This window comes from Triticum aestivum, chromosome 7D (assembly GCF_018294505.1).
Source record: "Triticum aestivum cultivar Chinese Spring chromosome 7D, IWGSC CS RefSeq v2.1, whole genome shotgun sequence".
Classification (NCBI taxonomy): Eukaryota; Viridiplantae; Streptophyta; class Magnoliopsida; order Poales; family Poaceae; genus Triticum; species Triticum aestivum.
In genome coordinates, this window is record NC_057814.1 from 309,006,794 (window position 1) to 309,034,360 (window position 27,567).

A 27,567-nucleotide genomic window follows, 5' to 3' on the forward strand; every position below is an offset into this window, starting at 1 on the left:
CAGATCCCATTCCTCGAATGCAAAGGACAAGAAAGACGGATTCTGGCTGGAAGGAAGGGTTCTCGTATTGGTTCTTCTGGTGCGCTACTTCCTTGTGTTGTGCCAGATTGGAATTGGTATCGGAATCCTGGTTGGTAGAAGGAAGCTCGAGTATTGCTTATTGTTGAAAGCACTCGTTTGTTCTGGCTCATGAGTTGAAAGCACTCGTTTGTTCCGGCTCGTGATGTGTCTGACGCATGCATAGAATCAAGATCTATTGAGACCAGGATGTTTGTTTCTTCCTCGAAACAAGAGATACGCTCTGGCTTATTTGCATTCGACAGGAGAACCTCACTTATCAACTGCCCTGGATTGGATCTACTTACGATTTGAAAAACTGGCTCCAGAACCCCTGTTTTTGATGCAGAATCGGTGGTTCCTTCTCTTTTTCGTGATTTCATCCATAAATCAATGGAAAGAGCACTTTATTCAGTGAATTGACATGTTCCTGATGCTTTTATAGTAGCAGCAGTCTCGGTAGCAGAAGTAGATCCGAGTGTAGATACCGGGATCATATCACCACTATTGACTATTCCAATTCATTCACATCTGCTCGTATCAATCAAAGTTTCCTATCAAGCAATCCTAGCAGCAATCAAGTTGGCACCCACTATATAAGATGCACTATTTCCTGATCTTGTCCCAAACCCAACTCGGCACTTTTAGACCTGGCCTGGATCCCTCCCTTTTCGGACAATATATGCAACCTTAAAGAAAAGAGACCACTCTCAGAACGACCCTTCGGAAAGCCCCACAACAAGCTATCCCAGAAGAAATTGTATAACTTGGACAAAGTATTCACTTCCAGTTCCCTTTGCAATAAGATCACAGTAGATACTGTTTAGAAGGCTCACTCTCTCGTCTACAAAAATAGATGTGTGCTTACTTCTTGGAGATTGACTCCTGCCGGTAAGTGCACACCCTCAGTAGTATCTCTATAGACTTTATAGAGTATTTCCAATTGATAAATGATTTGTTCTTTAAGAACATCTTTGGATATATCAGTTACTTGTGTTTCAACATTAATAGCATTTATGTGATGGATCATCCGGCCAGCCCTAATGGCGACAAGAATAGCTATCGACAATGACAAACCCAATGATACAATATACTCAAATATAATCGTTTCCAAAAAATCTGCCATCATTTTTTGAGTCATACTTGTCCCTTAGCGGACTCATTCTTGTCTTGCTTCATCTAAGGAGTGATAAGTGCCAGGAGTCTACCTCTAGCATCAATACATGTCCTAGTTACGAACAAAGAAGCGGTGATGTCTCCTTAGCGTTAGCGGCCTTATGCCTATTTCAGTATACGCCCGTGTCAATATGTCTAGACTTACCTATACCCATGCTTCCTTCTTCTTTGACTAGCTTGCTTCCCCTATCAAATAGAACGGGAATGACTGCGTGCATGGCCATCGTTAGCAAGCCCGCGTAGGGTAGGACCATCATCGAGCAAATGTTCCTTCAAAGGCGCGGAGCGTGCTATGGCAGATTTTCATCCCGCAAGAGGATGCGCCTAACTAAAACGCCGAAAGGCGGTGCAATTCAAAGCTTGTTCTGCCCATCTAGTATATAAAGAGATTGTTGGATCTAGATAGACTCCGTCCAAAGAAGCTTGATCTAGTATAATAAGTATAAGTAGCTCTTTATATTCTATTCTAGAGGGACACAGTGGACAGGACTTACCCACTGACTATCAAGTATAATAAATTATAGCAGCACAGTGCTTCTAGTATAATAAATTATACCTGCCTCAAGGAGCTTTAGTATTTCCTTTCTTACCACTTATTTCATCTTAGGATTCAGCCATCGTTGATGATCAATAACGGGTTTGGCATCTTTCTCCAAATTTATTTTGTGTTGACATAGAGTGGGACTAATGCCCTTAAGATCATCAAGAGTATATCCAATAGCAGCACGGTGCTTCTTCAGAGTTTTCAATAATTTTTCTTCCTCCTTCTCTGAAAGGTTAGCACTAATAATAATAGGATATATCTTCTTTTCATCAAGATAAGCATATTTAAGAGTATCATGTAATGGTTTAAGCTCAAACACGGGATCACCCTTGGGTGGAGGAGGATCCCCTAGGATTTCAACAGGCAAGTTGTGTTTCAGAATAGGTCCCTGTTTAAAGAATACTTCATCTATTTCCCTTCTTTCATTCATAAACATATCATTTTCATGGTCTAGCAAATATTGTTCTAAAGGATCACTAGGAGGTACGGCAATAGAAGCAAGACCAATAATTTCATCTTTACTAGGCAATTCCTCATCACGAGGTTGTCTACGAAATTTAGAGAAATTAAACTCATCTGACATATCATCCAAACCAATAGTAACAACATCCTTCTTGCAATCTATCTTAGCATTAACAGTGTTCAAGAAGGGTCTACCAAATATAATGGGACAAAAAGCTATCTTTGGGGAACCAAGAACAAGAAAATCAGCAGGATATTTGGTTTTTCCACACAAGACTTCAACATCTCTAACAATCCCAATTAGTGAAATAGTATCTCTATTAGCAAGCTTAATGGTAACATAGATATCTTCTATCTCAGCTGGCGCAATATCATGCATGATTTCTTTGTATAAGGAAATAGGTATTGCACTAGCACTAGCACCCATATCACACAAGCCATGATAACAATGATCTCCTATTTTAACAGAAATAACAGGCATGCCTACCACAGGTCTATGTTTATCTTTAGCACCAGGTTTAGCAATTCTAGCAGTTTCATCACAGAAGTAAATAACATGCCCATCGATATTATCAGCCAAGAGATCTTTAACAATAGCAATATTAGGTTCAACATTAACTTGCTCAAGAGGTTTGTGTGTCCTAATATTAATTTTGTTGACTACAGTTGAAGCTTTAGCATGATCCTTTAATCTAACAGGGAAAGGTGGTTTCTCAACATAAGTAGTAGGAACAATAGGATCATTATAAGTGATAGTCTTTTCTTCAACTTTAATAGGTGCAACTACCTTTACTTCAATGGGAGGATTATATTTAAACCACTTCCCCTTAGGCAGATCAACATGAGTAGCAAAGGATTCACAAAAAGAAGCTACTATCTCAGAGTCAAGTCCATATTTAGTGCTAAATTTACGGAAAACATCAGTATCCATAAAAGATTTAACACAATCAAACTTAGGTGTTATACCTGACTCCTTACCTTCATCGAGATCCCAATCTTCAGAGTTGCATTTAATTCTTTCCAATAAATCCCATTTGAATTCAATAGTCTTCATCATAAAGGAACCGGTACAAGAAGTATCGAGCATGGAGCGATTGTTGTCAGAAAGCCGAGCATAAAATTTTGAATAATCATTTCTCTTGAGAGCTCATGATTGGGGCATGAACATAACATTGACTTAAGCCTCCCCCAAGCTTGAGCGATGCTTTCTCCTTCGCGAGGCCAAAAATTATATATATAATTACGATCACGATGAACAAGATGCATAGGATAAAAGTTTTGATGAAATTCCAATTTAAACCGCTTGTAGTCCCATGATCCCATATCATCACATAGCCTTTCCCATGTCAATGCATCTCCCTTAAAAGATAAAGGGAAGACCTTCTTCTTGATAACATCATCGGGCATACCTGCAAGCTTAAATAATCCACAAGCTTCATCCACATAGATTAAGTGTAAATCGGGATGCAATGTTACATATCCTGCAAAAGGTTTAGCTAGCAGTTTCTCTATCATACCCGAAGGAATTTCAAAGTAAAAAATTTCATTTTCAGTAGGTTCAGTAGGTTGAGGAGCAAATCTTTGCTCTACTAGTCGAGGTGAAGATACCCCGAACAAGCCCCTCAAAGGATTACTTTCCATAGTAACAAGTGACAGTAAATTTCAGCACACTATATAAATTTTTCCTTACCAAATTCCACCTACCAAAGGCGCTTCACTCCCCGGCAACGGCGCCAGAAAAGAGTCTTGATGACCCACAAGTATAGGGGATCTATCGTAGTCCTTTCAATAAGTAAGAGTGTCGAACCCAACGAGGAGCAGAAGGAAATGACAAACGGTTTTCAGTAAGGTATTCTCTGCAAGCACTGAAATTATAGGTAACAGATAGTTTTGTGATAAGGTAATTTGTAACGGGTAACAAGTAACAAGAGTAAATAAAATGCAGCAAGGTGGCCCAATCCTTTTTGTAGCAAAGGACAAGCCTGGACAAACTCTTATATAGAGAAAAGCGCTCCCGAGGACACATGGGAATTATCATCAAGCTAGTTTTCATCATGCTTGTATGATTCGCGTTCGGTACTTTGATAATTTGATATGTGGGTGGACTGGTGCTTGGGTGCTGTCATTACTTAGACAAGCATACCACTTATGATTAACTCCTATTGCAAGCATCCGCAACTACAAAAGAAGTATTAAGGTAAACCTAACCATAGCATGAAACATATGGATCCAAATCAGCCCCTTACGAAGCAACGCATAATCTAGGGTTTAAGCTTCTGTCACTCTAGCAACCCATCATCTACTTATTACTTCCCAATGCCTTCCTCTAGGCCCAAACAATGGTGAAGTGTCATGTAGTCGACATTCACATAACACCACTAGAGGTAAGACAACATACATCTCATCAAAAATATCGAACGAATACCAAATTCACATGACTACTAATAGCAAGACTTCTCCCATGTCCTCAGGAAAAAACGTAACTACTCACAAAGCATATCCATGTTCATAATCAGACGGTTATTAATGTGCATAATGGATTTGAACATATGATCTTCCACCAAATATACCAACTAGCATCAACTACAAGGAGTAATCAACACTACTAGCAACCCATAGGTACCAATCTGAGACTTGGAGACAAAGATTGGATACAAGAGATGAACTAGGGTTTTAGAGGAGATGGTGCTGGTGAAGATGTTGATGGAGATTGGCCCCCTCCCGATGAGAGGAGTGTTGGTGATGACGATGGTGATGATTTCCCCCTCCCGGAGGGAAGTTTCCCTGGCAGAACAGCTCCGCCGGAGCCCTAGATTGGTTCCGCCAAGGTTTCGCCTCGTGGCGGCGGAGTCTCGTCCCGAAAGCTTGCCTATGATTTTTTTCTCGGACGAAAGACTTCATATAGCAGAAGATGGGCACCGGAGGGCCACAAGGGGGCCCATGAGACAGGGGCGTGCCCAGGGGGGTAGGGCGTGCCCCCACCCTCGTGGCCAGGGTGTGGGCCCCCTCTGGTATTTTCTTCGCTCAGTATTTTTTTATTATTTCCAAAAATAACTTCCGTGGAGTTTCAGGACTTTTGAAGTTGTGCAGAATAGGTCTCTAATATTTGCTCCTTTTCCAGCCCAGAGTTCCAACTACCGGCATTCTCCCTCTTTATGTAAACCTTGTAAAACAAGAGAGAATAGGCATAAGTATTGTGACATAATGTGTAATAACAGACCATAATGCAATAAATATCAACATAAAAGCATGATGAAAAATGGACGTATCAGCTCGCAGTGGGGAGTTATGGTGGCTTTGAGGAGACCCGCTCAAGGTCGCTGGTTCGGAGCTATTCCGGGATCTCAAGGAGCGGCAAGCTCAATACGTGCAAGAAGAAAGAAAGGCTTCCACCTACGACTGCAGCTGCTGGTACTTTATCTCTGTTGCTTTCAACTACCACTCCTTCTCCCTTTGGTTTCTAGAGGAAGTGAAAAAGAATAATATATCTTGTGTAACTAATCTTTCTTATCGAAAGGTTATAGTTCGTAGATCATTTCTATAAGGACTATTTGAGCCATATCCGGTGCTTTGGATCTCTTTTAGCTGCTAGGTATCTTCTGGGTTCAATCCCCACTTCTGCTTGAAATGAGTAAGTCAATCCTCTTGCTCTGCTGTGATACAAATACTATTCATACGCAGACCCGGATCCAAGATATGGGGCATAGACAGATAAGAATGGCTTCTGAGTTGCATTCATTGCACTCTCGAATGTGGGGCTCCTTGGCTGATGTGATGGAGCGGTATCAGTAAATACTTGCAAAGATCAAATCAAGCAGAAGAAACAAGGAAGTTAACTCGGAGCCATCAGCCACCTTAACACGAACAACTTGGGACAGAGGTGTAATGCCTAACAGAGAATCAGCAATAGAATGCATTTTGCATGCATTTTTCATCGAGTGAAACTACTTGAATAAACTGGAAGTTTTAAACCAAGTACTCTTGAAATCGCTACCCCCTGGGATGGAAATAGAGGCTCAGGTTTTAGCCCTCCGTTTTACCCCGGAAGTCGTTGTTCGTCTTTCGATATGAGAGGATGGCAAGTGTCCGCAATGACTTAGCGACTTAGCCAATTGGTTACAGATTCTAGACTGATCGATCAGATCACATCATCTCGAGCAAAGAGCTGAGAGCAGAGAAGCGACATCGCTTCGACACTCCTTCCTCTTTTCATTATGAAACCAATATCAAACAAGATATGAAGAAGAGGGCGGCTCCCTGGATTGAACACATAAACTAGTGCCAAGATCTCCTCTATGCGAAAGAGAAGTTCTCAGAAATGATGGAGCTGTTGGTTTCGATCATTGTACGCTTGGTTGCTAAACCGCACCCTTTATGGCGTCTGTAGGAAGAATTCATTCTGGTCCCAAAACTTATAAGAGATCTCGGTAGTGAATATGCAATGCTGAATTCCAATAAGTTGGTACGTTGCACAAGGAAGAAGCTCGTGTTAAAGACAGTTTCATCCAGACCAAACCCTACCTTAGCGCTTCTTCCCCACCCACCAAGTATTTATCGGCGGTGAAAGGAGTGGTTTAATTCGTTGCAAGGTGCAAACGAGCTTTTCCAAAGATGGAGTCCTTTCAGAAATACATGTGCCAGAAGAAAGCAGATTATTTTTCTATCATGAAATGAATCTGCTTTCTGATGGCCATTTCGGTCCATTGTGGGACCACGGCTTGCAAAGAAGCTATTTAGCACAAAGAACTTCTTATGCTTTTGGGGATTCCACTAATTGATAGAAGGAAATGGATGCAGGAGGATTAGCCCCAATTGAATCACTAGTAGAAGAGATCCACGTGTAGAGACTGTTAGGGAGATACAGATGGAGGGACATTTGGATTGCTGCTAGAAGGGCTTACAACGAATAGATTGTTGGAATGGGATGTAAATTGGTATACAAGATTCAAAAGAAAGCGGATGGTTCTATTGAAGGAGAAATCAGTATCCAAATTGGAAGAGAAAAGGTTCTGTAACCTACATATACCTTATGGAAACACATTACACCACAAGGAAAATGCCACTTGAGGTACATGTATGCATCCACTTCATCGGATGATCCAACACAAAAAGTATGATATTTCTATTCTCTAGCGCTCGTCATATAGAAAAGGTATCTAGCTCGTCCCTCTAGCGCTCGTAAAAGAAATCCTTCTTGTCCGAGAAGGCAAGAACCATTTCATTTCTTTAAACCGGATTGCATTATTTAATTGATTTACTACGTCGTGTACTACGTATTGGATCACGGATGCGTTGCTTGAAGGAAGGAAGCAGCTTTAGAGGAGGGATGCCGTCAATGGGGTATGCTAGATTTTTTATATGCTAAGGATACCGGTTCAATATGTCATTTCCGAAATTGAGGACCACACCGCTGGGCGGACAACTCAAGCACCAAAGACAAAGGTATCACTCGTAAAAGTGATTTTTATCATAGTACTAGCTCTTGCGTTAGGTGAAATCCTGCGTTAGGTAGGATAGGCAGGTATTCTAGGGATATGCTCATCCGCTGCCCATGTAAGGTTCATATCTGTCCAAGGACAATGGTATAAGGTTCGCATCTTCCCAAAGCCGAAGAACTTATTTGAACTACAGCCGAGGCAAATCTCTAGTATTGGTATCGTGGGCCGGTGTCTAGGGATAGGAGCCGTCAAAAGGAAAGGCGAGAAGCCCTGGCTTTGATGACATCCCGACCTGTAGAAAAAGGATCAAGCAGAAGGAAGATCTGCTAAAGATTTTTATGCCTCAGTCCTTGCAAAACAGAGTCCTAAAAAAGGAAGTGGGTTGGGCTCTTATCTTAAGTGGGATGTTCGTCCATTAGTTTCAGCACTGACCATAAGTCTGAATCTGATGAAACTTAAGTGCCTTTTTATTTGGTTCGAAAGATGACCATCCCATTAGCCAGCCTCATCCGCAGCTTCGCTAGATTTCTTTGATCTCGTGCATTTGCAACGCGGTGCTCGTAATTTCCCCAAGAGGTTGCTATGGCTTGGAGGCTCATCAGGTCTAACGGACTTTAGTCCTTCAACTCCTATAGGCGGCTTCGCTATCGCCCCTGACTTAGTATAGAAACCGGTATAAAATACAAGTGCTCACCCTCAACTCCAAGGAATGGGAGCGAAATTCATTCCATTCCGTATAAGTAAGTTGATATGATAGGCTTTTCGGCACATCCTATGAAAGGCTCTCACCTAGCAGGCCTCTTTGACCCAGTGCTGGTACATTCTACAGTGGGAACCACCAGCCCCAATTGCTTATCCATTCAGTATTGGGTGCGATACTAGGAGTTATTATCATATAGTGAAGCGAGAAAATGACATATGCGACCGGTTTCTCTTTTAAGAAGAGTGTCATCCCAGTGTTGAAGTAAACGACGAATAAAAGCCTAGGCTAGCCTATCAGTAAAGAGCTTCCTTCTAGGAAACACTACTAGGGAAAAGCCTAGCAGCAGCGCGGGTTTTGGGGCTATCAGCAGCGCGGGCAGCCGTTCTACCAATAAGGCGCTACAGCTAACTGTTAGTACTAGCGCGGTTTGTACCCGCGCTACTACTATGGACTATATCAGCAGCGCGTTTCCGGAGCGCGCTACTATTAATTAGCTGTAGCGATTTCCCGGCCCCGCGCTACTGCTATATCTTTCATCATTTTTCCCCAGCTTCCTACCCCGTTTTAGCTTCAATAAACTGCAATTTCCAGATAATAGGTACTACTAGATATCAATTTCATAAAGCATTATAGGTACTAGGTAGTACTCCCTCGGTTCCAAATTACTCGTCGTGGTTTTAGTTCAAATTTGAACTAAAACCACGACGAGTAATTTGGAATGGAGGGAGTACTAGATAACAATTTCATATATACTCAACATGCATCCTCAAGCAGAACAAAGTGATATCGACGATGATCATCATATGTAGTTCTAGATGATATCGACGATGATCATCATATGTAGTTCTACATGATATCGACGACGATCATCATATGTAGTTCTAGATGATATAGCCACATACACATATGTAGTTCTAGATGATATCGACGACGATCATCATCCTCAAGCCTGGGCGGTGGGTGTTCCTGATAGTAATTAGGATGGCCTGTCCAACACGAAGATTCTTGCCAACAAGGAATCTCTTCCACCCAAACGAGTTTAAGTGTGTGCGACCGCCTGTGTCCATGCGGTAAGTATAGGTGGTGACGGAGCCCCTTGTGGTAAGGCGTAGTCCAGCTGAGCCTTCTTCATCAGGCTCGATACCACAACTCATAGATAGGTTCTTTGGCAATTTCTGAATAAGAAAAACATATCAATTAATAAATAGCCCCGCACATACTCTTGCAAATATATTTCTATTAAGTCTAGATTTCTACACTATCAAAAGACACAGTACTACGCATTTGTACTAACTAATCATGAATTCTACTAATAAGTATATATGGATTAACTACACTATTAATAGTTCCTTGGATTCTACACTAATAAGCATGTGATCAGACTCTACACTAAAGCATATCATCGACTAGATTCCACAAAGCATATCATTGGACTCTACACTAAGCATATCATCGGATTCACTAAGCATATCATCGGATAATTTGCATTTGTAAGTATAACAATAAAGCATATATATATATCATGAAATTACTACAGTCAGTACGTATAACATACGATTTCATGCCGATCAACCATGGTACTTGTCAGGCGAGTCACGAATGGCACCCCGACAAAGTCATCACGTGGCGGAATTATGTCCCATAGGTTGCACACCTCCTCCTCGCTCAGACTCATTCTTTGAGCTACGATGGCTTCATGAAGTGGGTTCTCATCATCTTCATCGAGTGGTTCCTCATTATCTTCTTCATCTTCGTCATCTTCATCATCTTCCACCAGGTTGAGATAAATGACAGCCAGCTTGGATCTTTCTGCTCTGAAGGAGAAGCTGATAAACTCACCACCAGTAAGACGCATGCGGGCAAGGAAACGGGCCCATCCATCTCCTCCAATCTGCGACATATTGCGTCCTTTCTCGACCTCCATAGTGTACGGCCCCCAGGAGCCTCAAATGTCACAGTGTCTCCTGTCAGCTTGTTGAATTTCAACCTCACATTGCATGGGACGTTCTGTGTAAAAAAAGCAAAATGACACAATGCAGTAAGGCGAACACTAAAAATAAAATAGTTGTTACATTTCATCTAATTTCTTACCGCCGCATGATGAAAACTCGGCTAGAAGTAGATGCCGAACAGCTAGCCAGTTGCAAGGCTGGTGGCACCTTGACTTGCACAGTCGACATAGTGGTGGTGGTGGTGGCGCCATTTTCCTAAAGCAATATGAGCAAAGGATTAACGATTCACTTCACAGGAAAGAAAAACAGTAGCATGTGATATTTTTGGTTCTTCCGCGAGAAGCAATTTTATGGACAAAGCATTTCGGTGGCACCTATTGCCGAAAAAACTTTTCACAAATATCTACCAAATAAGGGTACCACCTACCAAGACATTTCACCTCATTTGGCCCCTATTGCCTAAGATAATTGATTAAAAAAACAAGTGGAAAATTTAACTAAATTGGCACCTACATTTTGCCAAAAAAATAACTTATTACAAAAAAACAAAAGCATCTACCTATCCATGTACAGAAAAAATAACAATAAAATGGTGCATACTAAATCAACTAAATCAACTAGCCTACTAAATCCACTCGCATACTAAATCAACTAAATCAAAATGTTCTAAATCAACTAGCCTACTAAATCAACTAGCCTACGAAATCAAAATGTTCTAAATCAACTAAATCAACTAGCATACTAAATCAACTAAATCAAAATGTTCTAAATCAACTAAATCAACTAGCCTACTAAATCAACTAGCCTACTAAATCAAAATGTAGCAGGGAGGAGGGGTTGTGGATGGAGGAGGGAGGAGGGAGAAGGAGGGGCGACTCGAGGAGGGAGAAGAGAGTAGGACGGAGGAGGAAGACGGAGCGAGGAGGGGCCGGCCAGCGGCGACTGGAGGGAGGACGGAGGACGAGGCGGGTACCGAGTCCAGCGAGGAGGAGGAGGTGATGGCGGTGCAGATCGGAGGAAGGGCGACGGGGGAGGACCGGCGTGGGGTTGAGGGGGAGATCGAGTGAGTGTGAGTATGAGTGGATCGGATAGAGGAGAGGGGGAGATGGAATGGCTTAGCAGTAGCGCGCTATAGCAAAAGGCGCTACTGCTAAACGACCTAGCAGTAGCGCCTTTCACAAAGAACGCGCTACTGCTATGTGTCAGCATGTAAAAATAGACATCAAAAATACATTGATCATCAGTGATCTTTTTGTGTACAATCTGATTTGTCAATATGAGTCCTCACCAGTTTGGGAACTTGTGAAGACTCATATTGCGGCCACAAATTCTACACATAGAGTTCAATGAAGACCAATTGCTCGTGAAAGTTTGACAAGTAACATATTTAAGGTGGTATAAACTCTCTTCACGGAGCGAGGTGGGACTAAATTTTTGTAGTAAACTTATCAGTAGCGATTATTGCGCAAATGCGCTACTGCTATGATCCGTAGCAGTAGCGCTCTTCACATTAACGCGCTGCTGCTAGAACTAGCCTCGCGGCGGCGGTGTGGCAATTATAGTAGTAGCGCATCTTAGACCGGGCGCGCTACTGATACATTTATTTCAGCAGCGTGTTTTGTGCGCACGCGCTACTGCTAGTTAGCAGCAGCGCCTTATTTTAAAGCACGCTGTTGGTAAGATTCTATGTATAGGCTTTTCCCTAGTAGTGAAAGGTTTCATGAGATGTTGATGTGCTACCTTCTAGCCTACACCAATGTCTTAAGTTACCTCATAATAATGACATCGTTGTTGTTTTGGCCGAACCGAAAACGGTGGTACCACCATAAGTAGGTTCTTTCGGTATTGACCAACAAGTCCCTCTCATTGAGATTAATACCAGCTTGGTGAAACCAGAATTTCCTAATCAATCAAATATTCTTGTAAATTCATTGTGTAAAACAACTCGTACATTCATCGTGCCAGAATTGATCACTGATCAGGTGTGATCAGTCTCATCCCTCTAAGGATCCGGTGCGATGAGTCTCATCCGTGTAATATTTTGGAATTCCTCTTCCAACTCATCCCGGAATGGGCGTTATGGCAAAGAACAAGAAGAAAAAGACAGAAGGAATTTGTCCAATAGTAACAAATGGTGCCTCTATAGGTTGACATCCGATCCAACCTAGTAGTAAGCAATCCGCCAAAAGCAACCAAAATATTCCTTTGTGAATCGGTTGAAAACTTCAACTACACACATACATTTCTTTAGAAAAAGGTAAAGCCAAGAGAGATATAAAAACTGGTGCTATTGCGGCTACACCTCCCGCTTTGTCAGGTATACTGCGAAGAATGGCATGGATCGGTAGGAAATACCATTCCGGCACAATATGAGGCGGGGTGGGCATCGGATTAGCAGGTATATAATTGTCGGGATGCCCCAAAACATTAGGAGCAAAAAAATCCAAATGGAAAAAAGATAGCAGAAGCTACCCGACCTACAAGATCCTTTACATAAAAATAAGGGTAAGAAGCAATTTTATCCATCTCAGAATGTACACCCAATGGATTATTTGATCCATATTGATGCAATGCGGCCAGATGAAGAAGACTGGCGCCTACTAAAATAAGGGGGAGTAAATGATGGAGACTAAAAAAACGATTTAAGGTGGCATTGTCCACGGAGAAACCACCCCAAAGCCAAGTCACTATGGTATCTCCTACTACTGGTATGGCGCTAGCTAAGCTTGTAATTACTGTTGCTCCCCAAAAGCTCATCTGACCCCAAGGTGGTACGTATCCTATAAAAGCTGTCACAATCATTAATAGGAATATGACAACTCCGAGACACCGAACAAATTCCCTAGGACTGCTATAACTCGCATGATATAGACCACGAAAAATATGAAGGTGAACCACAATGAGAAACATACTTGCCCCATTAGCATGCATATAACGGAGCAACCAGCCCCCTTCAACATCTCTCATAATGTGTTCTACGCTGTTGAAAGCTAGATCCACATGAGGTGTGTGATGCATAGCTAAAAAACGCCAGTCACTATCTGAATGACTAAACAAATACCTGCTAACGAACCGAACCCCCACCAATAACTAAGATTGCTCGGGGTTGGATAATCTATCAAATGCTGGTTAAGTGTGGAGTATATAGGTTGTTTAAGAAGAGAGAATCGTTGGTTCCTTATAGTCATTTCTCTTTTCTATCGTTACAACTCCTCTTCCCCCTTATTTACCCCCTTGCCTTGACAGAAATTGGCTTCGTTGTGCCCTGAATAATCAAAAAGCTGCATGAGAAGATTTATCCCATTTTGGCAAGAGGGAGGCAGCGAATCACCTGGGCTACGGATTTGTCGGTTAGTTGATTCTCGAAATAAGGTCATTCGAAAAAAAAACTGCCGCTTTCTCTGCCGGTTTCTTAAGGCTTCAAACGAACGACTAGTCATTAAGAAACCCATGAAATCCAAGTCTATTTTTGACCTTTCATGAAGAAGTTTTGCCTGCGCGCAAACTACCTGGCCCTTTTCAAAAGAACGTTGATTTCCATCTCAACAAAGAAAGAACTCAAAATAAATGAAAGCAATATTGTTGTCCTATTACTCTTTTTTCCTTGTGGAGCTTATGAAAGGAGAGAATTTGAATAAATTAACTCTCGAAAACTCTTATTGGACGAGAGAGAGTCATATGATATTGGCGTGGGTTCTACCAACTAAACGAAGAAGTTTTTGATTGGATAAACAATGTATAATGATAGATGCTTCTTCGGCACACATGGAGACATACCTCCCGTAGCTGACCCCTGAATTCAAGGATACTGCTGGCTTTGTTACTAACTGATAGAAACCCCTTACTAGAACGTTCGTTTTTCATAAATGTCATAAGGTAGGTAGACCCGGTCTTGCACTTAACCTGTTAAGTGGCACATTGTGCTAAGTGCTCGAACCATTGGTGGATCTCAGCTGTATCGCCTCATACAAATTAGTTAAGCTTGAAAACAAATGGCTACATAGGATATCTATGGTGGACCACCAGCAGGAAGATCGAATGGCTTAGCGCATCCTGCGCCTACTGGACCTGACTTCGTAGGATATTCTGATAGACTAGTCGAATGGCAATGGCCTAGTGGTTGTATCTGCTTGCCGATTCCTATTAAGACTACGAGAGTGACAAATGAGATGGAGATCTGGGCTATCATCAAACCATCCTCCCTCCTCTTATCTCTTTCCTTTCTATATGATAAGTCTACTCGCGCCTCAACAACCAGTCATTTAGGCTCTCCGCTGCATGAACAGCATTCCCAACTAGATCAGTACGGCTTCCGTTGTCTCCTTTTCGATTCCTGACACTAGCTCACAGGTATCCATAAGAGCGACCAGCCCTGAATGCTTAAACCTATCAATCCTCTCCTAAATTTCTTTCTTTTTGTCGTTGGGCAAGGAGCAATCCATTCAGCACTTTCCGATGGGGACCAAAAGCCACTGGGCTACCAAGAAGTCGGATTCAGTTCAGTCCCGTTTTCAAGATCCGGTTCAGTGTTTGGGGATGGCTTGGTCCAAGCCCACATCCATAGTAGATGGACTTGAGCAGGCAAGTATGCCACCTACTGATATGATTGATTATGACAATTATGATATGGACTGGACGGTTGTGCAACGATTGTACTGACTCGCTTACCCCCGAGAACACCTAAGACATGGGGGTTATTTACGCGAGTAAGCCTAGCAAGGACCAAGATCTCGATCTAGCCTAGTTGGGGCTTTAGAGTCACATGACATAGTACCATGAACCAGAGAACCAGTAACAATTGATACAGATTTCCAACCAAGGGATCTTCTTATCTTTGGACCAGAACCTTTAGTTGTTTCCTACTCGGTCTACAGCTTGGTTTGAAATGAGGGAGCCATACCGTGTGGTTGAAGCAGAGTACCGTTTTGCAGTGGATAGGGCACTATCTCTATTCGTAGCAGCATTGCTTATTGCTCTCAATAGGAAAGGGGGACATAACCCCTACTATAGAGCAGGAATGGAAGGGAATGAGCTCGGCTGCTTCTCCCCCACACTTCTTTATTTCTCTGTGCCCCTATTTAGTTAGTACTTTCGAGTTAAGAGCGAGAAAACAAACTATTTCATTTAATAAAAAAAGTGCAACAGCTGTAGGGTGAAAAGGCCATGAGGATGGCTACGGCTTTGAAGCTCCTTTATCTACCATAGATAGAATGGAAGAGTTTTTCTCACTGTTGTTTCTGATGTAGGAGTTGGGGATGGAATGATTGATTCAAGCTCTGGTGGTACTAATCATGTCTCTAGGAGTAAACCAACTGGAGCGGCAAGGGAACATGCAGTACTGGAGAGCGGATCTCATAGCAATACTGATTCAAGTAATTTCAGAGTTACCAGAGATGCAATTGGTTTAGAAAAATGTACTAGAAAATGGTAAACTAATACTGACTATTCTCTGTGGATATCTGGTTGGACACCAAGCATTTTGACCCCTATTTGAATGCAGAGTCAGAGTATAGACAGCTAAACAATGTTGTAATATATTTCTCTACCAAATTAGAGTGCACAGTCATTTTTCTATTGATGTTCCCAGAAATTCAGTTCACTAGGGAACACCTTACAGGTTGGTCATGGGTATGGGTATGCGCCATACCCCTCAGTATGGAGTACATTGGGTCAGGATTGGATAGCAAGAGTTGTCGGTAGCCGGCATTAGGTAAAAGGAAAAGCTCTATAAAAGCGAAGAAATGAAATCGAAGGCCGATGGTAAAGCTGGGGCGGATTTTGAGTCGACCAGTTCGCTGAGGGCAAGATTGGAAAGAGTGGTAGATGATATCAGGTACTCCGTATGAAGCGAGGCGTGCGAAAAGAAATAGCAACGGGAAGAAGATGATTTTAATGGTAAGGTATCTTTATCTCGAGACGAATCGCGCGAGATTCCAGATGATGCGGAGCAAAGCGGAACCAATTGTATGGGCACAAGAGGAAAATAACTAGTTCTCTGAATTTTGCTCATGCGAACGAGAAGAGAATTGCGGAGGAGAATAGAGCTCAGCAGAATAAGGTGAGGGAAAAAATTATGATGGACTCTCAAATTGTGGTGACTACACTCAGGTAGGCCACGTCGCCTCAATACTGCTGCCCGTTGGATGCATCAAATTGGTTTCGCAGATCTCACCTCGCACTCGCTTAGAGGTCATGTCCTTTCTCTTCTCTTGCTCTTGCGGCGGACACAGTGATTCTTCGTTCTCTGGTTGATGGCTTTCAAAAGTCAATTCCAGAAAGAGCCATTTGATCCCCATCAAAGTCTGCATTGAAACCCTTACACACTAATATACTTGATACTCAATCTATTTCACCGTCCTTATACTTCCTGACATTAAGAAAGTTTAAAACAAGGTCCTTCAAGAAGAAAGGAAGCACATGCTTGAGACCATTATGATCTTGTTAGTGATGGTGCACTTGCTGCTAATGTTAGTTGTATTCAGTCTCTGAGTGGTCTACCTGTTGCTGCATCATAACCGGCTGACTCCTCTATTGGTTGCTGCTGGTTTATACCTGCATTCCAATCCGGTTTGATTTAGAGAGAAATCTCAATCCAGCCTCAATATTTTGGATTGATCAGACCGCCTATTGTAGAAGAGATTGCTTGCTAAAAATAGTACCCCATTTGTGCTAAGAAAAGGCTTTCTTGTCCGGGGTCTATATCCACTTTAAATACACCTCGCAACCCACTACCAAAAACTTCTCTTCCAATTCTAAACAAAGAGAAAGCTCAGGCGGCTGCTCAACGAGGAGGTTCATGCTCGTTAACTTACACTTACTTTTAACACTTCTCTACCAGTTCTCTCTCATCGTGGGCCAAGCAGTTCTCTCTCATAGATAAGAATATCCTGCTCTTAGCACCGGTTTTCACTTCGTGTAGCAGCTTCTTCTTCTTTTGTCTGCTCAAACACTTCATCCATGAGAACCAAGTTTTGATCAATGATATATTCAAAAAGTAAGAGCTCTATTAATCTACATACCTTGTCTCCGGCCACCATGTTTTCTCCGAAGGGTGAAGGCGGATTCTCTGAACTTAAAATAAGGGCGAAGGATACATACAATATGCCGGGTCTAAAGTGAAGTAGTACAGACACAGGAAATCAGAGAAAAACTTAGAGAGTCTCCATAATCTAGACTTCTCGGTTTCTTAATCGGTGTCTATCTTACTAAGATACTTGTGCAGCTTAAGGTGCTGGTGCTCCACCCCGCTCTAAGAAGTATGACTGTGATTTGCCAATACCCAAATGGGTAGTGTACTGCTCGCTCCCCTTCTTCTTAATTCAGACTTGTTTGCGCACACAACCTTCCTATAACTTTCTGACCTGGATCCAACCAAAGAAGGAAGATGTATGGCCTCCCTCGAACAAAAGAAGGAAGTATGGGAGTTTACCGGTAGGCAATGACCACAACCGAAGTAAAGTGCTCAGCTCAAAGAAAGAAGGTGGTGGGGGCTTCGAAGAGTGAATAAGTTCGTTCGCAGTGATGTGTAATCTCTTCAAATCGAGAGAAGAGGTGTAAAAAAGAAATGCTTTTAGGCAGGCTTACTTGCTTAGTATGTATTTTTTATACAATCAAAGACCAAGGTCGTACGGATAGCAATTCTGGACCATAGGCATAGCAGCACATAGGTATTCTCTCTTCTTTCTCAATTCAGGGAGGACACTATCTTAATTCTTGTGAAAAGGCAGAAGCAAGTGAAAAGGCAGCAGTATTATATGAGTTCTAAAAAGAAGGGCGAAAAAAAGTCATGTATGATAGTGGTCAAAAGCCTTCCATAGAAGGGAATAGCAACCTGACTATAAATTCATAGCTGACTAGCGTACGAACGAGTTGGTCAGGCTATGAATGAAGGCTACTACTCTTCAGGAAGAAGGTACTAATAGCTCGCTCAGAGGTTCAGTCAAGCTCCTCACTCTTGGTCTGGCGGGGCATATTAGATATTGTTGTGGTGTTTTGAAAGCTTCTTATTTTTTCTAATACTATAGTAGGAGTAGGTCAGGTACAGCTTCTTATACTAGGGATGCTTTTTTGAATCATTGAAAAAGCTTTCAATAGTCTTAGTAAGTTTCAGAAAGGAGAATACCAAGGTTGAATCGAAGATAAAAGTCAAGCAGGTCACACCGCCGATGAGTTGTGTAGGAAGGATTGCTTGTCAAGCCCTTGCGGAATTTGGACTTATTATTTTGACTTATGGCTCTGAGAAAAACCCTTTTCTAGATTAGGCTTTTAGATCTACGAATTACGAGAGAGATCTCTGAAAGTATAAGCGAGATGCTCTTACACCAGAAAGATAGTATAAGCTAGTTCTCACTAGCCGGGCCCTTACTCCTACTACTCACCAGCCGAGCCCTTACTCCCATCTACTACTTCTTATTAAAGCTGCAAGTGCAGAGGGGGAATTTCGCAAGCTAGGAGGAATAGAAAATCCTAACTAAGAAACAATCAATCAGTCCACTAAGTCTGTAAAGTAAGAGTTATACGAAATACTCTGATCCAATGTACGAGTGACTCAATCCAAAAGGTCAATCCAGCCAGCCGATTTTCAACAACAAAGGAGTTGACCGTGGAAAGATAAAGTCTAATGACAGACACTGGTACTCACTGGGCCAGCCACTAGAATCAGTCAATGAAAAGCAAGCAAGGAGATGTCCTCACTGGACATTTATCCTATTTATGAAATCCTTTCTATGTTTCTGAGACCCGGAAACCTATCAAGTAAGTAGGGATTTCTTTGTCCCCGTCCATGGTTTCTTTTACTTTTTTATAGGCGTCCGGCGCATGCATACAACCATTCCTTCTTCTCCTCGGAACGTCAGGTCGGTCGGAAAGAAAGCGCGGTGTAGCTGGCATCAACACATCTTGTTAGGTTCGCACACACAAGGGTGGTGGGTAGGTCTCTTTACATGTCCCGCGAGGCTTTGATCTTTCCATGTATTGGCGCATAGAGATTTGACTGAGTAGTTGTATTTCTTTTATGCATAGTTACTTATGCTGATAGAGGGAGTGGGATGAAAAACGCATAGTAGGAGATTGCCTACCTACCACGTCTCGTAGGAGACCCAAACATCGCATACGGGTGGACCGAGTCGGGTGAGTAGGATGGATTGCTAAGTTCTACCTCTTTTTGATCCTCTACCGGCTCTAGTGGTCATATAAAGGAACACAAGCGGGTAACCACTTAGGGAACTAGGACCTAGTATCTGCTGATTCCACTAGAGTGACTTACTCTCGGAGGGTGCACCGGTTCTTGAATCTGTTAGTAGTACACGTAGGCGCGCGAGTACTACGATATCAGAACTTACTTTTTATTCCATTTTCATGCTTAAAACAACGATTCACCCGTGGGATGATCAGTGGGGTTGATGCCCTGTAATCATACATAGTTGGACTTGTGCGTGCCTTGCTTGTACAATCAGAAGCTGCAGGAGGAACCTTCCATGGAGGACAGGCGGTGAACTCTGGATCCTAGGACTGTGACACGATGCAACACTTCCCATTTTAGGCGGAGCTTGCTTTGGTACTGTGGATACACGACCTTTTTTAGGACAATGTCGCCTTGGAGAATACTCGCTCTTTAACTCGGAGTCGTAGAAGCTAGTGTTCTCTTGCTTGCTCGAAACGTGCTTGAGGAGTGATGTGTCTCGTATTCAAGCGACGTTGCTTCAGAGAGCGACCACCAAGGAGCATCTTGAAGTGGAGTACGACGACTTCTGCTCCAAGGGAGAAAGGTATGCGCTTGTGAGGCGCCTTTTGCTTGCAGAGTTGCTTTTGAAGATGATCCACCCCATTTTCTCAGAAGAAAAGTCAGAACATGTGTTTTTCATGACCCGGACGAACTTTCCAATAAGCATTACAGACTGATCACCTGGTACTCTCTCTACGCCCAATGGACCTTCCTCTACTGCGCCAGGAAGAAAAGCTGGATCGATGTGTTATAAGCCGACACCATAGCGGAGAGAAGCTAGATGGCTTATGAGCTGTTAGCATAGGTAGTATTTTGCTACCAACATGCCAAGCTAGCGGAATTCTTCGTAGGGAAACAACATCTTGAACTTTAAAATGATCGTTTCAAAGAGAACTGTCTATTTATGAGAAATGCTATGTTATGTTTTTTCCGCCCGGTGAGTAGATACGAATCGAGGTATTGATCTGTTTTGCTACCAGGAGGGGGGTTCAGGTACACGCCAGCTCTTTCTCATATAGCTAAAAAAACAAGTGATTTTGTCTTGTCAAAGTAAAATACTCGGGGCACTCTACTCATATCAAGCGGGTCTTAGCGGAGTCCAATTTATCAAAGTTTCATTGTGACCTTTATTCTGGTTAGGGCAAGCAAGAAAGGGTGAATACGGGAGTTTTATTGTCTTTGTGGGCAACTTTCCCAAGTCATTCCACAAGAGATAAAAAGGATATAATGGTGATGAAAACAAAGCGCAAAGAGCGCATACTGTTACCTTTTCATTTAATGAATTTCGTATAGAGAAGCAAGTTCTCATATCGGATCTAGAGATGCTTTCGTGTTGGTTAGTGGTCCTACCCGTATCGATCCTTCTATTGAGAAGCACCATCCAGAAAATGAATTACCCGCAGCTCGAGTAGAACTAGTGCCTCCATCTCAAGGAATCTATAAAAGATACCAGAAAGCCCCAAGAAGATATGGATGCGATAAACTCTCTGAGCCAAGAGGTGAAAGTTCCGGTGGTGATGGTGGGCGGGCCAGTCGATCCATACCGATGCATATGTTCGGCTTCGCTCCTATCTTAGCAATCCAAACTTACTATTCAAGATGGACTCCAAGCAGGCTGGACCCACCTACTCAATGCGATCTTCCAATGGAATGTATCAAGAGCATTCTTCCTTTGGTCACTCAGGTTAAATAAACTATTCCTACTGTACTCGAGTCGAAAGTTGTTAGCGCTGCATGCGCAAGGTTCCCGTTCACTTCGTATTACTTCTGCACTGGCCAAGCCAACCGAACAGGGAAAACACCCGATCTGATAGTGGAAGAAGAGAAACTCGATGCAGCTGCCTGGTCATAGATCTTACCCTATGTATCTCCTGGGAACTTCACACCCACACAATAAAGATATTGGGAATGGAGACTTCAAAGACGAAAGTGATAGTAGCAAGCAAGCTTATCGGTGGGCTAGGGGTCTTTAACTTACACAAGCCTGAGAAGGAAGCGTTCATGAATATTAATCATTAAGAAAGTTGTCCGTGTTTGTGCGTTTGGTATTACAAAGGACGGAAAGAGAAGGAAGAAGCGTTGGTCAGGGTATAAGATGGGTCCCTACCAAGAAGGCCAAATTATGCTGTCTATAATTACATCGGTACGACTTTTCCCAAAACCTATAACTAGGTGTTATAGCTGAGTGTGTTTGCTTCAACACTTGGATTTATCCATAGCTGAGGCGAGCAAAACTCTCCTCTTTGTTGTCTCTGGCCATCTCGGGTTAGGTATGCGTTAGACACCAGAAATGGGTTGTATATGAATAAGAATTTGGACGCGTGCGGAAACACGTTCGCTCTACTTCGGCCTAGAACTGAGGGGCCGACACAAGACCTAATTCGTTTCGGGGTGGACATCTGGTTCAAACAGTTGAGGGGAAGCCAAGAGAAGACACTATTGGCAATTAATCAAAGGGTTTTGTTTGATGCGAGTAAGTAAATTTATCGTAATGATCTGGCCAAGCTATCGTCGGGTGGAACTTTCCATCATATGGCCCCATTAAACTATATCGTCAATAGATCGACTTATAACTCTTACGACTTGTTGGCGGCTACTGACAGGATGCCCCTGTGAGCGCTATTCCATGTGCTGGAAAACCTCTTTGGCACATCTTTCGCGATCTAGTTAACAACACTTTAGTGACTCATGTCTTCCATGGCTTAAACCTGCTTATTATACTAGAAACAATTGAATACCTCAAGTTGGATATAGGTGAGGTGGGACTTAAGAATGCCATTTCTGTAACAGCTCTTCAAAGCAAGAATTAGCTTATAGAAAGGAAGCAACATTTTGTTTCAGCTGCTTTTAAAATGTCCCTGAGGATATAGCCCACTTCTCATTTCTCAACACCAGCTTCTCTTCTCTTTTCTTAAGTATAAGAGGGATAGGTACTTATTCCTGGCTAGAGGTATCATTGCTGCTCCCTGCCTAATGCGGATAATTGTGCAATGCTTATGTGAAATCTCAATCCAAAACTTATTCATTTCGTTGGAAAAACCAACGCCGACGTCAAGATCAGTCTTCTTTCCTTTCTCTTTTTGAGAGCAGAGCTGAAAAAGATGGACTGTAACGATCGCGTAATATCGAGTTCGGATTAACTACCAGGCAACGAGAGGAGGATGATAGGCGCTCCCACCCCCACCCTGGCGATCGCCACCACCTCCGGTGATCTCCTCCCCTAGCCACCAAATTTCATTTCCTCTCCAATAGATCTCTCCGGCGCACTGAGATCTACGTCCTAATACCCATCTCTATGGGTTCTGCTGATGGATCCACCCATGGCTTGGACTTCTCCAAGGATCTGGTTTTTGCAGAAAAGGTTTTTCAATCTACGGGTTTTCCGGTGCACCCCATGGATGACACGGGCTTCTTCACCATGGTAATTTATTTTGGCCGGCATGATTTTCGTTTGACTGAGGATTCGGTGGCAGCGGCACTTGAGGCGGCCATCGGAGGTTCCGCTATTGAGTTCATGGTTTTTATGATCACGGATAGGGTTTTTGGTTTTCAAGTTTCTTGCAAGGCTGTGGCTTTGATCATTCTCAAGCTCCGTTCTTTCTCTTGTGATCATTTTAAATGTTTCTTTCATCTTTGGGGTAATGGTGGCCCAAGTTGGGGCCGTGAGTTCAAGCTTTGGAAATTGGAATGTGATGCCGAGTGGATCATTGTTAGTCCTTCCAAACGTCGAGCTACCCTTGGCATGTTGGCTATGCACACCAAGCCCCGTAAATCTTCGATAAGATCATCGCATGCCCCTGCCAAGAAGCTTTCATTTTCAAAGTTCCAGAATTATCCCGCTTGTCATGGTTATCGTTATCCGGCCACGCAAAATTGCATTCAAACTGTTGAGGATGCGGGGTACACGCTTCCTGCGCATGAACGGGTGGTCATCCACCCTTCGCCGCCGGCTGAACTCCGGTGGACGTCGACTACTCCCTCCATTTCTTTTGGAATGGTTAGGGATCTTCAACCAGCTGCGAATGGGTCGCCGTCTATCTCGGGCGGAAATTTTGGCTCTCCGAATGTGGACGTGCCATCCCATGTTGGGCCGTCATCTCCACGTTCCACGGTCCAGGTGGAGCTGGTGTTATCCTCTGGGCCTTCCATTCCATCCTCTCAGCAAGCAGACGAAGATTTTGATAAATTGGTAGCGGGCATGGTGGACGAAATTTTAACGTGTCAGATTTGCTTGTCTAAGGGTCATTTTGCTGCGGCATGCACGTCTAAACTACGTTGTACCTCTTGTCTGTGGGTGGGGCATGGTAAAAAGGATTGCAACAAGTTTGCAAGGATTTTGGGTCTGGTTTGGAAACCAAAACCCGGTAACGTTGCAACTTCCGAGGATCGCTCAGCTCCCACCGAGAATATCTCTCTAACACAGCTTTTACAAAACTTGGACTCCTCTTGCACTTCTGCATTTACTGCTTCGCCCTGTTCCATCAGTCCTGGTCCCAAAACGCCTTCGACCGCGCCGCCTGAGACCCCTCCTCCGCTGGAGTTCTTGCCGTCTGCTTCCAGCCCGGGTTGTACCCCTCCGATGGCCAACTTCCCTCTTGACCCCTTGTTGTATGTGCCGGCTGGCCATCACATTGTGGATGGCGGTGATGCTCGTTTGCCTCGGACCTATGTGACGCCACATACCCCACTGGTGCGCCGCCATGATGAATTCATGCTAGCTGAGGTAATGCCCATCCCCCCTCCCGATCAGATTGGTGCTGCTAGAGAGGAAGTGGTCCAGTGGTTGCAAGCTCATGGGGTGTTGGTGAGGTCTGCTCAGCCTTGGATTAGAACGGTGGGTCTTTTTGAGCTTCGGGATGCTGCACTCAGGTTTTCTCTTCTTCAGATGCCGCCCCAACCTCTTGGCAACGATCGTTTTGTGTGTTTTATGAAACACGATGAGGGTGAATCTTTTAGAGGTGCTCAGGGTTTCCGTCAGGGGCTGCTCATGTTCTTGGGGATTCCGCTCGATCCTCGCAATGAGGATAGTATTCGGGCAGCGGTCAACACATTTGGGAAGTTTCATCATTGGATTAGTGAGGATCCATACCTTGTGCGCACTTTGGTCTTTGCGTCTTTTCCAGAAGATATTTTAGTGCCAAGAGATGTGGTGTTCATGGATTATGCTGCCTGGGGTGGTGCCAGGGTGTCTTGGACGGTGCCTCTGTATATCCTTGGGGCTAATTTTGCTGAACAGATGCCCCAAGATGAAGACTGGATGCCCATCAATGGCAATCCCATCCCATGCCTGGTGTACCCTTCCCGGAGATGCCACCTTTTATTCTTCCTCCATTCCCGGCTCTGGGGTGGAATGATGTGCCGCCACCTCCGCCTGAACCTGCACATAATGAGGTGCATGAGGACAATTGGGGCAACTGGGAGGAACCTGCTGCGGAGCCTGCTGTGGAGGATCAAGAATCTGTGGTGTTGAATGCCTCGGCTCAACCTAGTTCGGCTCACCAAAGTTCTGAAGCTCAACCTCATGTGCCCCCTGCTCCTATCGTTCTCATTGATGGGGCTCCACCTGACAACCTGAATGATCTGATGGAGATGGCACCGGACCTGGAGGATGCTAGTAATTGGGCAATTGTGGTCTATCAACCTCCTCCTTTTGATGTCCAGACTTTGGATCAGCCTGTGGTTAAGATCCCCTTTGGTCCCCCTCTGCCCCCTGAAATGATTTGGAGGCGCTCGTTTGAAAACCTGCTGAATGCTCCAATGGTGTTTGAGGTGCCAAAACCTCTGCTGCCTAAACCCCTATCGCCTGTCATTTTGACCAAGAGAAACTAGGACTTTGCTTTCCAGCAGGATGATCTTCCTTTGCTGACATGGAAGGAGCCGGTACCTGCCCGACCTGCGGCTAGAGCATTATTTGTGGATGAAGCTGACAGGGCTGTGCCTGTTGTCCCTTCTCCTCCTGCACGTGCACCTACGAGGAGGCCATGCAAAACTCTGGCGCCAACGCCTCTTGTTGAAACATCTATTCGAAGGTGTACCAGAAGTTCGGCACAGCGGGATGGGTTTAAGCCCACTTTCCATGAGCTGGTTCTGCAGCCCAAGAAGAAGAAGCCCAAGGCCAAGCCCCTTTCTGCAGAGATGTCTGAAGACCCTGCATTTGGAGATGTTCCTCCACCTACTCCCATCAGTCATCTGCAAGCTATTGGCAAGGAGCTGGAGATTGATGCAACTCTGCTCACGGAGGATGCACTTATGGTGAACCCTGCTGCTACTGCAAATCAAGCCTCCAATGAATAGTGTGCTCCTCTTCTGCTGGGTTTGGCAAGCCCATAAATCTGCTTTATGCGTTTGGTTTTCATTTTCTGATCCTGGGATATGTAATAATGTTGGTTTGGAACTATTATGTGCTTTTGGGCATCTGACACTGTGTGTCATGTGCATGGGAGACTTGATTTTGTTATTCCTTTATGAATAATCTCTGTAGAAACTGGAATGTCCTGTGCTGGAATGTCAGGGGTTTAAATTCTGAGGCTAGGCAAAGAGCTGTTAGACAAAAGATTGACGAAAGTCACTGTGCTATTGCTTGTCTGCAAGAAACTAAATGTGCTTCATTCGATTCCCGAATGATTAAAAGCTTTTGCCCCAAGAGATTTGACAGCTTTGCTTTCTCTCCTTCCTTGGGGGCCTCTGGTGGAATTCTAGTTGTTTGGAACTCGTCTATATTTGGTGGGACTTTATTGCAAGTCCAACAATTTGCAGTGGTGATCGAGTTTGTTTCTAGGCACAACAATGAGCGGTGGACTCTTGTGGTGGTTTGTGGACCTTGTCAGGGGGAAGCTAGGGATAATTTTGTAACCTGGTTGTATCACCTGAACATTCCTGTGGATGAGAATTGGCTGTTACTGGGGGATTTTAATTTCTTACGTTTTATGGATAACAGGAATCTACCTGGTGGTGATTTGAATGACATGTTCATCTTTAGTGAGATTATTGGACACCTCGGCCTTTTGGAATTGCCCATCAAAGGCAGGTCCTACACTTGGTCCAATATGCAGGATGCTCCACTCCTTGAGCAGCTTGACTGGTTCTTCACTTCTGTTGATTGGATCTCTGATTATCCCATGACTGAGGTGCTACCTCTTGCCAGAACTGCTTCTGACCATGTGACTTGTATGGTTACAATCAAAACTTCTATTCCCAAGTCTAATATCTTTAGGTTTGAGAATTATTGGTTGGAGTTGGAGGGTTTTATGGACTGTGTTGATTCCTCATGGCAGAAACAATCCAGAAAGGGCCATATTACTGCCAGGATAGATGACAAATTTAAGTCCTTGAGAATGTGTCTAAAAAGATGGCAGAAGAACATTTCTAAAATGAAAACTCTAATTTGTAAATGCAATAGTGTTATCCTGCTCTTGGATGAGCTTGAGGAATATAGAACAATCTACAGACATGAATCAAATTTCAGGATTGTGGTTAAATCCCATGTTGAGAAATTGCTCCACCTTCAATGTCTCTATTGGAGGAAAAGATGTACTATCAGATACATAAAAGTGGGTGGTGAGAACACCAAGTTCTTTCATGCTATGGCCACGGAGAGATATCGAAGAAATTCTATTGCTAGCTTAAAATTGCCTGATGGTACGGTGGTGACTGATCATTCACAAATGGAGGGTATTATCTGGGATTGTTTTAAGAACAGAATGGGATCTTCCAGGGGAATTAACATGGGTTTTGATCTTTCTTCCCTCATTGAACCAGTTGTGGGTTTGGATGTTCTCGCTGAGCCTTTTGAGAAGGAGGAAATGGACTTGATTGTCAAGCATATGCCAGTTGATAAAGCTCCAGGTCCAGATGGTTTTAATGGTCTTTTCTTCAAAAGGTGCTGGCACATAATTTCTCAGGATTTTTATGAACTGGCCCAGGCTTTCTTTCAGGGTACTGCTCATCTGGAAAATATCAATGACTCTTACATAACTCTGGTGCCTAAGAAGCCCTCCCCTGAGGAGGTGGGT

At 43.5% G+C, this 27,567-nt stretch overlaps 1 pseudogene; it reads right to left on the reverse strand.

Annotated features, from left to right (window-relative positions):
- Positions 1–12,326: 12,326 nt before the first annotated feature.
- LOC123171086 (cytochrome b-like) lies at positions 12,327–13,590 on the reverse strand (annotated as a pseudogene).
- Positions 13,591–27,567: the final 13,977 nt, after the last annotated feature.